Below are 14,445 nucleotides of genomic sequence, written 5' to 3'. Positions count from 1 at the left end.
CAACAAAGAGATGGAAAATTTTTTTTTCTAAAAAAATTGAACAAGGGTGGCTCCACTTCCTGTATGGTGAAGCACTATGTTAAAAAGACAATTAAGGAAATAGCTACATAAGTAACAGGCAGGTCCCTATCCTCTTTCCTCTACTTGCTTACCAAACACTAGGCAGGTGACTGGAAATACTTCCTACAAAAATAAACAAGCCTAAGAGAAAGATTTCCCCATTGAAAAGGCCAGCTTACTCCCTGATTTTGCTTTAGTGAAACACAAAGATTTGACAAGCCTTACTCATATATACAGAGCTTTCACCAGTTTTTTTAATACTTCATATAAAATATGATTAGATCTCCAAGGATCACCTGATATGTGTGAAAGCTCTCAACATCAAAGACTGAAACTGGATTGGCTGCATCTAACAGTTGGCCAAAAATAATAATGTTTTAAATATAAGAGGAATTAATATCATTTTTGTGTAAAACAAGTCTGAAAGTAGGCATTCCATGATGTGTATGGTGGTACAGAGTCATTAGGGACACAAGCTGCTTCTTTCAAGATAACAGAAAGCTGTTTCATCAAGCTAGCATCTAGATTCTGACCTCAACTAACCTCACAGTCCAAGATGGCCATTAGAGCTCCAGCCATCATGTCCAATTCCAAACAGCAGGGAGGAAAAGAGCAGAAAGATAAAAAAGCAAACCCTCCAGTTGAGTCATCTCTCTCTAGGCAGCTTCCATAGTAGCCCTCCAAATACTTCTACTTACCTTTCACTGGCCAGAACACCCTTCTTCTCTAGCTACCATGGAAGCTGGTAAATGCAGTCTTTCAGCAGGGTACATATCTGTCCTGAATAAAATTGTTTTATGGAAAAAGGAGAGGATAGATTTCTGATAGACTCAGCAATCTCAGACACATAAACACACACATGCGCATTCACACATACACACACACTGAATAAAGCAATTGGAAAGAAACATGGTTGATATGCCAGGAACAGAAGAAAACCTCAAAAAATATTTTCAGGGCTTCCCGGGTGGCGCAGTGGTTGAGAGTCCACCTGCCGATGCAAGGGACAGGGGCTCATGCCCCGGTCCGGGAAGATCCCACATGCCACGGAGTGGCTGGGCCTGTGAGCCGTGGTCACTGAGCCTGCATGTCCAGAGCCTGTGCTCCGCAACGGGAGAGGCCACAACAGTGAGAGGCCCGCGTACCGCAAAATAAATAAATAAATAAATAAATAAATAAATAAATAAATATATTTTCAGAGAGTTAGAAGATGTTTCACCCCAAGAATAAAAAACATATTTCTATTTAAAAGAAATGAACAAAATATAAGAGCTGTATGAAATTTAAAATATGGTAGCCACCAAAAAAAGGAGAGTGAATTGAAAGATACAGTTGAAGAAATCTCACATAAAATAAAAGCAAAAAGACTAAGAGATAGTAGAAAAGACCAGAAAACTAGAAAATTAGTCCAGAAAGCTTAATATCCTAATAATGTTTGAGAAAGAGATTTTAGAGAAAATTGAAGGAGGTTAAAAAAATAGTTTTCTCTCTTTTGAAGGATATGTTCCCATTTGAAAGTGCTCACTGAATATCCTATAAAATAAAGGAGAAAAATTCACAAAAGGTACATTATTATGAAATATAAGAACACCAGAAAGACAAAATTTCCAGAAAGGAAAAAAAAAAAAAAAAAAAGATTCCCAAAGCAACAATAAAAGATGGAAGATAGAACTCAAAGGAAAAATGCCTTATACAATCTCAGGGGTAATTATATTCAATCTAGAATCCTATACCCAGCCAAACTATCAATCAAATGTGAGGATAGAATAGCCATTTTCAAACATGAAGTGACTCAAAATGTTTATTTCCCATGCATTCTTTCTTGGAAAACCATTAGAAGATTTTCCCTGTTGAAATGATGCAGTAAACAAAGAAAAGGGAAGATGTGAGACCCAAGAAACACAGGATCCAACACAGAAGGCAAGTAAAGGAAATTCTCAGGATAACGACAAGGAAGTTCTCTGGACATCAGTTTTGCAACAGGCCTGGGGAACAACCAGTCAAGATTGTAGGAGGTGGATAGACTGGTCCAGGACAGGTGGAAGTAAGCAAAAGCATTAGAACTGATTAATATGACCATCCTGAGAGAGCCTTTATGTTTCTAGCAGAGAAAATTGGTTCACATTCATAATGCTTTACAAGTAACAAAACTGTAACAGGCTATTATCTCCTTTAAAAAAAAACAACTGAGGGACTTCCCTGGTGGTCCAGTGGCTAAGACTCCATACTCCCAATGCAAGGGCCCTAGGTTCAATCCCTGGTCAGGGAACTAGATCCCGCATGCCGCAACCAAGGATCCCGCATGCCGCAACTAAGACCCAGCGCAGCCCAATAAATAAATAAATAAATAAATAAATAAATGTTTTTAAAATTAAAATTAAAAAAATATTAAAAAACTGAAAATTTGTATCAAAGGGATATATAATATAGGATAATTCATAGCTCATTTATGAACAATATTTACAAAGCTATAATAATGCAAAATGTTAATATAACCAGAAATTATGATGTAACCATATTAGAAAGATGGGGGAGGGAAGTTTAGGAAGTATATGTGGAATATAAAATTAATGAAGTTAAACATAGCAGTTTAAGCATATGATTTAGGAAAGTAGTGGTAAATAGGAGAAGAAAGAGTAAAAAAAGAATTAAGACCAGTTGCCTTTGGGGAGTGGGACTCCTGGGTGGAGAGCGGTAACGTAAGTTACTGCTGTTTTTCATGATAAACATTATGGAAGCACCACTTGGCTTTTAGAACTATGACACCTATTGTTATGATGAAAGAAATTAATCATCTATGCAGAAGCAAACAAAACAAACTGGTTCTATAATGACAATTTCTGGGCAGCACTTGAAAATATTTGGGAAAAAAGGAGAAAAAAAAGAACTGTCAAACTGTTTGAGCACAGCTCTGCATTCTTCTGCTCAGACCCCCACATGCATTTCTGTCATCCCTGCTCAGAAAAGCTTTGCCAAAGCAGGAAAATACCCAAGAAGAGATTTGTATTAACCCAGCAGTAAAGCTGTTTCACCCTAAAGTGACCGCCTTCTGTCAAGACGCTGGCCCTCCCATTATTCTAAAAAACAAGACTAGTAATAAGGTCCTCTGTCTTAGAAGGTGAAGACTGAGGAGGACATTATCTACGTTTAATGTCATGAACATTCTGCCAAGAAGTATAAACTTAGTGTCATAGGAGTAGAAAAAGGCACAGGGGACAAGAGTGTCCCTATGCCCTTTCCTCATCGTCACAAATATAAAAAGTATTAACTGAGAGACATAAGTCATTAAAAATGCATTCAATCAGCTCTACCAATTATAAAGCTAAATCAATGTAAATATCTGAAACATTTCATCAAGGAACACTCAACTGCTGAATTGAGTGAACCACTCAAGACATGCAATAATATGGGTCAATATAAAAAAAGTCATGTTGGGACTTCCCTGGTGATTAGTGGTTAAGACTTCGCCTTCCAATGCAGGGGGTGTGGGTTCAATCTCTGGTCAGAGAGCTAAGATCCCACATGCCTTGCGGCCAAAAAAAACAAAACATAAAACAGAAGCAATATTGTAACAAATTCAATAAAGACTTTAAAAATGGTCCACATCAAAAAAAATCTTAAAAAAAAAAAAGTTGAGTGAAAGAAGCCAGACACAAGAGTACATACTGCATTTGTTCATTTTGCCATTGTTCTCTAAACTGTACATGTGTGATTCACATACTCTTCTAGGATGATATGATATGTTTCCTAATTTGAACCATTCTGAGGTTTACTCTTGCAAAAAGGTTTACTCTTGCAATATTTCTGGAATATAATACTTCTACCTAAAAATACTATCTATGGAGGTCATTAATGTTTGCTGAAAACCTACTGTCCTGTAGCTACATTATATATATCATCATCTTTATACTCAGAGTAGCACTTTATTAGTTATCATGATTCTAAATTAAAGATTAGACAACTGAGGCTCAGAAAGGCGAAGTAAGCTTGCTCAAGATCTAGACACGCATGCAGATCTACTTGACTCCAGGGTCACCGCTCTTTTGACAGCATCAGATTGTGGTAATTTCATTCTTTTAAGAGGAAACAAAGGATTATTTGGAGTTGTATGCCAAACATGATCAGGAAAGGCAGTTGAAGCTCTCATCTCTCAGAAGCCTGGAGTAGATGGTGGTGGTCTAGCCTCCCTGGAGGGTGCCCCAGAAACGACTTTAGCATTGTTCTCTTTCTTCCATCATCTTTCACTCTTCTGGATAATTATGTGCCCTGATGCTTAGAGAAGTTCCATCCTTGACATTAACTTCAACAATGATACAGAAACATTTGTCCTTCCCAGTGGGAAGCTAACTGAGAAAACAACTATCAATGATGAGCAGAAGCCAAAAATGAACAAAACTGGAAAGTGATGATTCAAACTGCTGGGAGCCTTAGATGAATTATGTAGGATATTCCAAATGCACTAGGATTTGACTGTTGCCAAAGAAAGTAAGTAGAACCTTGGTGATTTATTTAAGAGATTGTTTAAATTCACTTGATCCATGGCTAAGGCTCCAGAGGTGATATGACCCAGCCAGAATTGCTCCTCTTTCTGGAGTAAAAAGAAATGAATAAAAGGAGAGGTAGGTAACTAAAGTTCCCTTCTGATCACAAAAGAATGCCTAGTGATTGTTTTAGGAATCTCTTTAGGTTGGATAAATGGCAGAATACAGAATCTGCCCTCTCCCCAGCCAGTTTCATTTTTAAAAGCATCACAGTGAAGCCTCCAGAAGGGAGTTAAGTGCTGCAGAAGACAGCCACAAACAGCAACTTCTTAAAAATAAAACTGAAAAACAGACTAATTAATTTACAAAGTGTAGGGCATGCTAAGAGTGCAATAAAAATCCTGCCCATTTAGTGTCCACTCGTGTTTCAGCAAAACAGAGCACTTGTAAAGTGCTGTAAATTAAATTATAAGGCACAGCTATGGTGCATAATTCTCAGATACTCAGATATATATATATATATATATATATATATATACACACATACAATTGAACTGAAACCATTCTTAATGCAAAAAATCCCTTAATATCTAATTGGTAAGCATCTCTATTGGCCATGTTTCCAGGACTGTATCTCTGAAATTTTTAGTAGTTAGGCTGTCTAGGTGACTCCGACCAGGGCGGTAGCAGTTAATGTTGTTGAGGAGGTTAAATTCTGGATCTATTTGAAGGATTTTCTGACAAATTGATGTGGGTTACAAGAGAGAGAGAGAGGGAAGCATAAAGAATGACTCAAGGTTTTTCACTTTGAGCAAATGAAAGATGGAGTCATGATAAAGCAAGATGAAGAAACCCAGGAGTGGAGCAAATTCGTAGGGAGAGGGAAGCTCAGTTTGGACGTGTTGGGTTTGAAATAACCACTAGACTTCCAAGTATAGGACTAGAGCAGGCAGGTGAATATATGAAGAGAGAGGGGAAAGACCTGATATTTTTTGTGTGCCTACATGGTTGCCGGACCTTATATTCGTTACCTCATTTAATTCCACAGAAACCTACGTGTTGGATATTTTACCTCTGTTTTGTTTTATGCTGTTTACATACAAATGTTGAGTATCAAAGCATTTAAATGACACTGTCAAGGTCATACAGCTGGTAGATGGGGAGGCTGGAATTCAAATCCAGGTTGCCTGATGCCAAAGTCCATGCTCTTTCTTTTTGCTGAGCCATGCTGCCTCAGGCTCGTGCCCTTTGTATCTTTTCACTCTTTGAGGAAGTGAATATTTCATTAGTGAGAACATAGGTTGCATGTTCTAGAGACCCCAAATAGTAGTGGTTTAAACAAAACCATTGAAGTTATTTCTCTTTTCTGTAACGGATTGAGGTAGGTACTCCAGGCATCATCATGGGACCCAGGCTGCCCCCATCTTCCTGCTCCACCATCCCCATGATATTTCCTTTTCCTGAATGGATCAAAATAGCTGAATTCCATGGCCATGATCCAAACAACAAGATGGAAGAAGGGAGAATGATGGTCCCTATCTGAAAATTGTGCACATCATTACTATTCACATATCATTGGCCAAAACTTAGTCCTAAGCCACCTCTAGCTGCAAGGCAGGCTGGGAAATATTGCCTTTATTTTCAGCAATCAAATGTCAAGCTAAAAAACCAGGCCTTCTAATATTATACTTTGAGAGAAAAGGGGAGAATAGGGATCAGAGGATAGCAAGATCTGCTCTAAAAGTTGGACTAAATTTCTTCTTAATGTCTTCAGGTGAATGCTATGAAACAAGTTCATTTTATATAGGTTTGAATTTTAAAATATCATTAAAATCTCAATGTATGTGTATTTTTAAAAATGCTAATTCCTTCATATAAAATGCAAGGAAACAATATTTCAAAGGATGGTGTGAAATCATAGAAAATATATGTATTGGTCTTTGTGCCTGGTTCCTAACACGGAGCTCCTGAAAACCTTGTAATTTTCTAAGTGATAAGGGCAGTAGGAGCATCTTTTGTTCTACTATTTGGTCTTTGACCCTAGGTCCTAAATCCCTTGGAATTTCCTGGGTGATAGGAGTCTTTTGTCCAAAGGAGGAGACTCTTGGAGGACTCCTGGATGGCTTCGGGATGGGGGCTGATCACCAGAAAGACCAAGCCATGATTAGAAGCTTGGAACTTTCAGCCCCACCCTCCATCCTCCGGGAAGGGGAGAGGGATTGGAGATTGATTCAATGATCGTGCCTACCTGATGAAGCCCCCATAAAAATCCCAAAAGAATTAACTGTGGCATGAACACATCCATGTGCCAGGAGGCTGATGCACCCCAACTCCAAGGGGACAAAAGCTCCTGTGCTCAGGACCCCTCCAGACCTCGCCCCATGTATCTCTTCATCTGGCTGATCATCTGTATCCTTCATCACATTCTTTATTATATAATAAACCAGTAAAAATAAGTATGTGTTTCCCGGAATTCTGCGAGCTGTTCTAGCAAACAACAGAACCTGTGGAAGGAATCGTGGGAACCTGCAATTTATAGCTAGTCGGTCAGAAGCCCAGGTGACAACCTGGGACACACAACTGGCATCTGAGGTGAGAGAGCAGTCCTGTGGGACTGAGCCCTTAACCTGTGGGGTCGACACTAACTCCAATTAGTGTCAGAATTGAACTGAATTGCAGGATGCCCAGCTGGTGTTGCAGAGGACTGCTTGGTGTGGGGGAAAAACCTACATAGCTGGTGTCAGAAGTGTGAGTGTGGCAGCAGTGTGTGCATAAGGGAGAAACACAGGAGAGCTCCTTCCCATACAGATGGGGACAATGTGGGTCGTAAACTATGCTGACACTATTGTCATATGGAACCACCAATTTAGCTGGTATATCAAAATTCCTGTCATCCTTGGCCAGGATGAGTCTTGAAAGACATGAGTTTTTAATTATCAGATTCTCTCAGTAATGCATCTGTCACATAAACTGTGGCCGCCCAATAATTTTAACTTCCCTTTCCATGATCCAACAAGACAGTTCTTTTTTTTTTTTTTTTGCGGTACGCGGCCTCTCACTGTTGTGGCCTCTCCCGTTGCGGAGCACAGGCTCCGGACGCGCAGGCTCAGCGGCCATGGCTCATGGGCCCAGCCGCTCTGCGGCATGTGGGATCCTCCCGGACCGGGGCACGAACCCGTGTCCCCTGCATTGGCAGGCCGACTCTCAACCACTGTGCCACCAGGGAAGCCCAAGACAGTTCTTTTATAACAGAGCAACTCTTGTCAAAATAGTGTTACTTTTCAAATCAAACTGCCAATTTTAGGAAATTGAGGTCAAAAACACCAAGATTGTTCCTCTACTTCTCTCTGCTCCTATTATTAGGTAGAATAACAATGACGGTAATAATCATGAGGAATGAGAGAAAAAAACTTTTTAATGTAAACCCCAAATTTACATTTCTATTTCAGACTTCTAGCTGGTTTGTATATATCACTGTCTCCACCTGGAAGTCTGATAGACACAGCAATCTCAGAATGTCCAAACTGAACCCTTAAAATATTTACACCCTGCATAGCCTACTCATCTCAGTTGTTGGAAACCTAACCCTTCCAGTTATCCAATCCTTCCACAGGACAACAATTTGGGATGCTTCTCATGTTCTCATACTCACATCCAATCCATCAGAAGATCCTTTTGGTTCCATCATAATCTGATGACTTCTCACCACATCCACCTCTGCTATCATAGTACTGGCCACCATCTTCCTTTTCCTGGGCTATTGCAATATCCCCCCATTCTTCCTGTAACCCTACAGTCAACACTCAACGAAGCAGCCAGGGTGATGCTTTTAAAACATGACTCAGATCATGCTCTTCCTCTGCTCAAAGGCCTGCAAGTGGTTTCCCATGTGCCTCATAGTAATGGCCACAGGGGTCTCCAAAGCCCTGTGACCTTCCTGCCTGCTCCTCTCTCCCTGCTCACTTGGCTGAAGCTCCTGGGACATGACAGGCATTTCCACCTGAGGGACGTTGCTCTCGTCATTCCCCTGCCTAAAGTGCCCTTTCGGCCAGTCATCCCCTGGCTCCAGCCCTCACCTCCTTTATGTCTTTGCTCCTCAGTGAAGCTGACCTTCATCCCTACTTAACACCTCAGCTACTCTCCACCTCAGCATGCTAGATTCTCCTTGATTCTACTCTACTTTTTCTTTTATTTTTTTCCCACAGTGTTCAACACCTTTACTTATTTGGCAGTGTTAATTCTCTCTCTCCACTCAGAATGCCATCTCCTCGTGGGCAGGGATCCATGTCTGTCTTGTTCATTGCTTGCAGGCCCCAGCCTAGAACAATGATGGGCACATAGGAGCCCAGCCCAGAATGATGATGGGCCCACAGGAGCCCCAGCCCAGAACAGTGATAGGCACACAGGAGGGAACTCTGCTCTGTACAACTGCAAGTTACACCTACTAACCATGTCACTGTGCACTTATCAAAGAACTATTACATTTAATAACAATTGTATTAAATTGTTTTATGGATAAAGACATTCTCAGAAAAACATGGCATCCTATTGTTGGGATTTTTTCCTCAGATTTTGTATAATTTCATTAGAAAACACTGCGTTTATGGCTCAGAAAGCTTAACCAAATAACTTCTAACTAGTCGAGTGGTTGAAAAAGAGGTAAAAGAGGTCAAAAAGAGGTAAAAAGAAAACCAGCTATTTGCTTTCAGGAAAGGCATGAAAGTTGGCAAGACTTCAGATTACTAAGGGAAGAAATTCTCGAGGGTTTCATTTCGGTAACTGTACCTAGTATTAATGATCCGCCAACGTGTTGTTTAAACACGCACAGTCAACACATTATGCAAACAACGCCCTGGCCAACAGCATGCGGGGGCTTTTCACACACGCCACACTTAAGACCCAAAGTCATAGCTAATTTATGGCCAAGGACACAACTAATGTGAGCAGTAAATAAAGTCATGCCCCGAGAGTCGGCAGATCAAGAAAGATGTCACTACACTGGAATTACTCAAGGTCATAAACTAGGGCCTCTTTATTTGTTCTGCTTCTGGACCGAGGCCTAGACCTAGCTCAGTGTGGACAGTCAGTGTTGTGGAATGAATGAATGAATAAATGAACAAATGAATGACAGCGCTGCTAAAGAGGACGGAGTCCTTTACAGAGACTTCTTAAAGTTGTTCTCATTGCTTTCACTTTTTCATTTCTCCTTCTATTTCATTAAGATGATTGAAGAGGAGGATGAGAAATAATCTCATGAGAGGAATCTGAATAATGATCTGTTTCATGGCAAAGCAATTAAAGGCCAGAGATACAAAATTATTGGGCCAAGACCGCACACCTTTTGGTAAAGACTTTACAAATAAATAAAATTTACAGACGTTTTCTCACATTTTTATAGTAGTTTTTCAAAACCCACACTCATGGGACTTCCCTGGTGGTCCAGTGGTTAAGACTCCACACTCCCAATGCAGAGGGCCCAGGTTAGATCCCTGGTCAGGGAACTAGATCCCACATGCCACAACTAAGATCCCTTATGCCGCAGCGAAGATCCCACACGTGGCAATGAAGTTCCCGTGTGCTAAGACCTGGTGCAAACAGGGAGATCAGCTCTGTGGTTTGTAACCACCTAGAGGGGTGGGATAGGGAGGGTGGGAGGGAGGGAGACGCAAGAGGGAAGAGATATGGGAACATATGTGTATGTATAACTGATTCACTTTGTTATAAAGCAGAAACTAACACACCATTGTAAAGCAATTATATTCCAATAAAGATGTTAAAAAAAAAAGACCTGGTGCAGCCAAATAAATAAATAAATATTTAGAAAAAAACACACTCATGATTCTAACAATAGGTCCAGACTACTGAAGATTTTCAGATTTACTCTATCTTTAAAACCAAAACTATAGGGCTTTTCTTTGTAATTATACATCAATTTCCAAGGGGATAGGGAAATAAAATTCATGAATGACTCATTCCCAAAGAGCTCACAGACATTCCTGCTAGGGTACCCCATTCTCACTCTTGTGTGACCTTAAAAAACTCTACAATGAGAACAGATTTTGAGTGGGTGAGAAGAGGAAAGACTCCCTGTTCCCAATCCCCAATCCTTCGATGTAAGCAGTTTCGTAAAATTCCTTTTAACCAAGGACCACAATTGTTATTCCATAAAAATACTTAAAATGCAAATATCTCTGGAAGAGAAAAAACAAAACTGTTGACTTAGATTCACACTAGGGGGTAAATAACTTATCAGATCTTTTCCAGGGAGTAGGTTCTGAGGGCTTCAGACTCCAAGGAGAGAAACAAAGCACTGGAGAAAAGTAAAACAAATGTTGCCTCACTTACATCTTTGCTTGAGGCTACCCTGCCTCTGAATTTAGCAATGTCTCTACCAGATCAATTCCCAGGAATTTGGTCTGAGCACTTACAACTCCAGTGTCCGTTCTATTCTCACTGCCTCAGCCTTCCTCTACCTGCCTGCTTTGGTCCTCCCAACAGTCCCTCTGCCAAAGGCAATTCCAGTTTTGTCCCCGTCTGTCTCAATGTAGCTGCTCTCATGGGATAAAATACTAAACGAGAATTTTTTGAGATAACTGTAACCCAGGTGACTAGTAAAGGACTCAGGTTTTCTTCCTAAGGACAGTATTACTTGTCAGTTCCCATGGGAGTAGGCCCTGAGATGGATCTGTAGCAGGAAGTTTATTGCAGACTATTCTCAGAATCAACACTCCTGGGGAACTGAGGGGAGCAGGGCTGGTAAGGAGAGAAGCTGAGCGGCGATGCAGTTGAAACAAAGATCTCGGCCAATCCAATGGGGAGACTATAGCCAAGATGGCCCTTCGGAGGTGTCCTGAATGAAGGCAGGAGGGCTGCCACACTTACAGCCCAGCATTGACCAGACATCAAATGCCATCTATGCCTGAGTAGCGGGCATGATCTTGGAGAGATCTCGGGCAAGGCAGCCCCTACAGCTGAGGGCAAGACCCAAAGAGGACCATCAGCTGAAGGCCATCAGCCAACAGCACTGCCAGCAGCTGGGGAAATAGGTGCTTCAGTCCTGGAGGAGCAGCCTAGCAAGGTACCACAGCATCCGCTACCATAAATCACTGCTCCTTTTAAGTGCAAGCTTTGAACAAGGGCTCAGAGAAAGAGAAAACGGATGGTTATTTTGTTAGAAACTTTACCAAGATCTGTTCTGTTCAGAAACCCATGCCCCCCCGGCCCCCGCCAACCCAGCAGTAATGTCGCCCACGGTTTGGTTTTGAGTTGCCGGTTCAACACTTCTGGATCAATCTGCATTTGCAACTGTCACACTGATAATAACTCAATGCGAGCATCTGCTTGCTTCACTGTAAGTGTAGTCAGACTCACAAATTAAAATGTTCGAAATTCATATTATAATAAATTACTTTTCTGTCATTTCTCCTTTATATTCAGTTAAAAATATGTGCATAAGTAATAATTTTCATATAAATTTCATTTCAGGATAGTAAAGGAAGCATTATAAAATATTTGATGTGAAAAAGAGAGAATTAAATCGAAAAAGTAATTTAGGATTGGAACTTGCCCTAGAGTTATTCTCCTGGCTGCCCATTAAAATCATCTAGAAAGCTGTAAGACATCCTGATGTCCAGGCCGTACCCCAGGCCAACTAAATCAAACCTCTGGGGTAAAACCCAGGCATCGTTATTCTGGAAACTCCCCAAGGAATTGCAGTGTACAGATAAGGTTGAAAAGTCTGGGCCCTAGTGCAATAGATCTCAAACTTGAGTGTGTTTCACAATCAGCTGGAAATCTTGTCCAACCACATTTTCCTAGGCCCCACCCCCAGAAATTCAATAGCTCTGGGATGGGGCTCATAATATGCATTTCTAATCAGTTCCTGGGTGATGCTGATGCTGCTGGTCCCAGGACCATACTTTGAGAAACAGGGTTCTAGGGGCTTTGCCTAACCAGAGTCTCCCACCACATTTAACAAATCCCCACCCTTACTTCCTGGTTCCCCTACCCTCCATCCCCCAATCAAACACCTTGGAAAATCTTGGAAATTTTTTCTTTAAATCAGCCTTTGCAAAGACGCTTTCCCCTCTACACAGCTATTTCCAAACGCTACATTTTCCCATCCCCCTAAGCAGCAACCACCAGCCACCAGCTAAGACGACCTCTAACTTCTTCCATGATTTTTCATCTCCTTTTGTCTTGAATTTCTCTGTCACTTAGGCATGATTCTGCAGATTATAGGACTAGAAATACTCTCTTGAAACAGCAAACTAATTGCTTCTATTGCATACTTCAAGCCCAGCATTTATGCTGTTGGAAAGCAAATCCACTCACCTATGTCTTTTCACACTTGCTGTTTTGTATCCTGAGATGGGTCACATGCAGTTGTTCATCTACACAGCATTTTGCTGGCAGGATCTAGAAATGCATTACACTGTTATGACTCAAATCAAGCAATGTCTGTAAATAACACAAAGATGGAAAGCAGTAATTTGGCTACAGTGCTCTCTTAGTTCCCCCTAAAATCAAGGTATTTCACAGGAGGGTTTAAAATAAGATTTAACCCTTGCTTTCTTACAGTGCTTTCAATGGGAAAGAGACCTTTCTGAAAGGTCTTCTCATATTAAGACTCATACCCTCAAACTCAAACACTAAATCTGAAAAGGTGTTTGAAGATTCAGATAAAAATGAACTTTCCCATTTAAGAGAGCCTGAAGAAAAAGGAGACCAAAAAAGTCCTCATTTTCTCTAGCCAAAGAAGAATATTCACACAATTTTTCAGTTTGGCCAAGATTAGTAACTCATAATCTGAAGATACTGGCTACTGTTGAAGTGAATATCAAGATTTATTGACCTGCGGAGTAAATGTTAACGGAGGTGAAGCTGAGGTTAATAACAAAGTTCAAGGGATAATATACATCCTTATATTTGCTGAAATAAAAACTCAGCCATATATCGCTCATACATACATTCAGAAACCTCTTTTACCAAAAAGCTCTGGAAATCTCTTTGCTGTGACAGATTGCTTAAACATATGGCCGAATTTCCATTTGTATTAACATTCTCCAGGTACCCAGCCAGCCAGAAAAGCAAAGCATTAATCACTTCCTCTGAGGATCATCAGTAGCCAATCAAAGGGTGGCCACTTATTTACATATGAGATCTGATTGGAAGATCCTAACCAGCAACTCATTCTCATCAATCCTACTAATGTAAGCAGAGTATTGAAGTGACCCACACTTTTTATCACATACAAAATAAAAATATTCTAAACTTTTAACTTCATACAAATCCAAATAAATATGCTCATTGTCCACAACAAATTTTATAAACTAATGTTTGTTAAAGAGACATTTTTAAAAATAGAAAATAGAAGTTTACCTGAATAAAGGAAGAGATTTCTGGCTCTGGTGCAGAGGACCATTGCTGGAATTCCGACTCTACAACTTATTTGCTCTGTGACATTAGGCAAGTTACTCAACTGCTCTGTGCCTCAGTTCCTCATCTGTAAAATGAAGATGATAGCACCAACTTCATAAAGTTGTTTTGAGATTAAATGACTTAGGATATGTAAAGTACTTTAAGTGTGCCCAGAGTGTAGCAAGGGGTATAAAAATATTTGTTTTTAAAAAAAGTTCTAGGGTAAAAAGAACTTAAAGGTCACATGGCCCAAAAGCCTCAAAGCTTTGTGGGCATCAGATTCATAGTTTTCTCATGTTTGGACTGAGCCATTGACCATTAAGTATTGCTACTACTGATGTTTATTTAAATTTAAATTTTGTTGTCAACATCTAAAACTCAGGAGAATTCCATGTAAAATAATCAGGATTTACAGCTCTTCTTGAAAAACTTTTCACACACACAAATCAATACTGGACTCATTCTCAGAGGCCAACAATCGAAT

General features: G+C 40.3%; 1 protein-coding gene across 1 annotated transcript in view; it reads right to left on the bottom strand.

Annotated features, from left to right (window-relative positions):
• GADL1 (glutamate decarboxylase like 1) overlaps positions 1–14,445 on the bottom strand; it is a 362,052-nt gene that overhangs the window by 250,439 nt on the left and 97,168 nt on the right. Inside the window, exons 2-3 of the mRNA XM_004279681.4 lie at positions 13,923–14,046; positions 12,876–12,959 (exon numbers count right to left, since the gene is read on the bottom strand). The gene's annotated coding sequence lies outside the window, so the exon portion shown is untranslated. The remainder of the gene's footprint in view (positions 1–12,875; positions 12,960–13,922; positions 14,047–14,445) is intronic.

The sequence above is a fragment of the Orcinus orca genome, chromosome 10 (genome assembly GCF_937001465.1).
Source record: "Orcinus orca chromosome 10, mOrcOrc1.1, whole genome shotgun sequence".
Classification (NCBI taxonomy): Eukaryota; Metazoa; Chordata; class Mammalia; order Artiodactyla; family Delphinidae; genus Orcinus; species Orcinus orca.
This window is presented reverse-complemented; position numbering and strand designations above follow the sequence as displayed.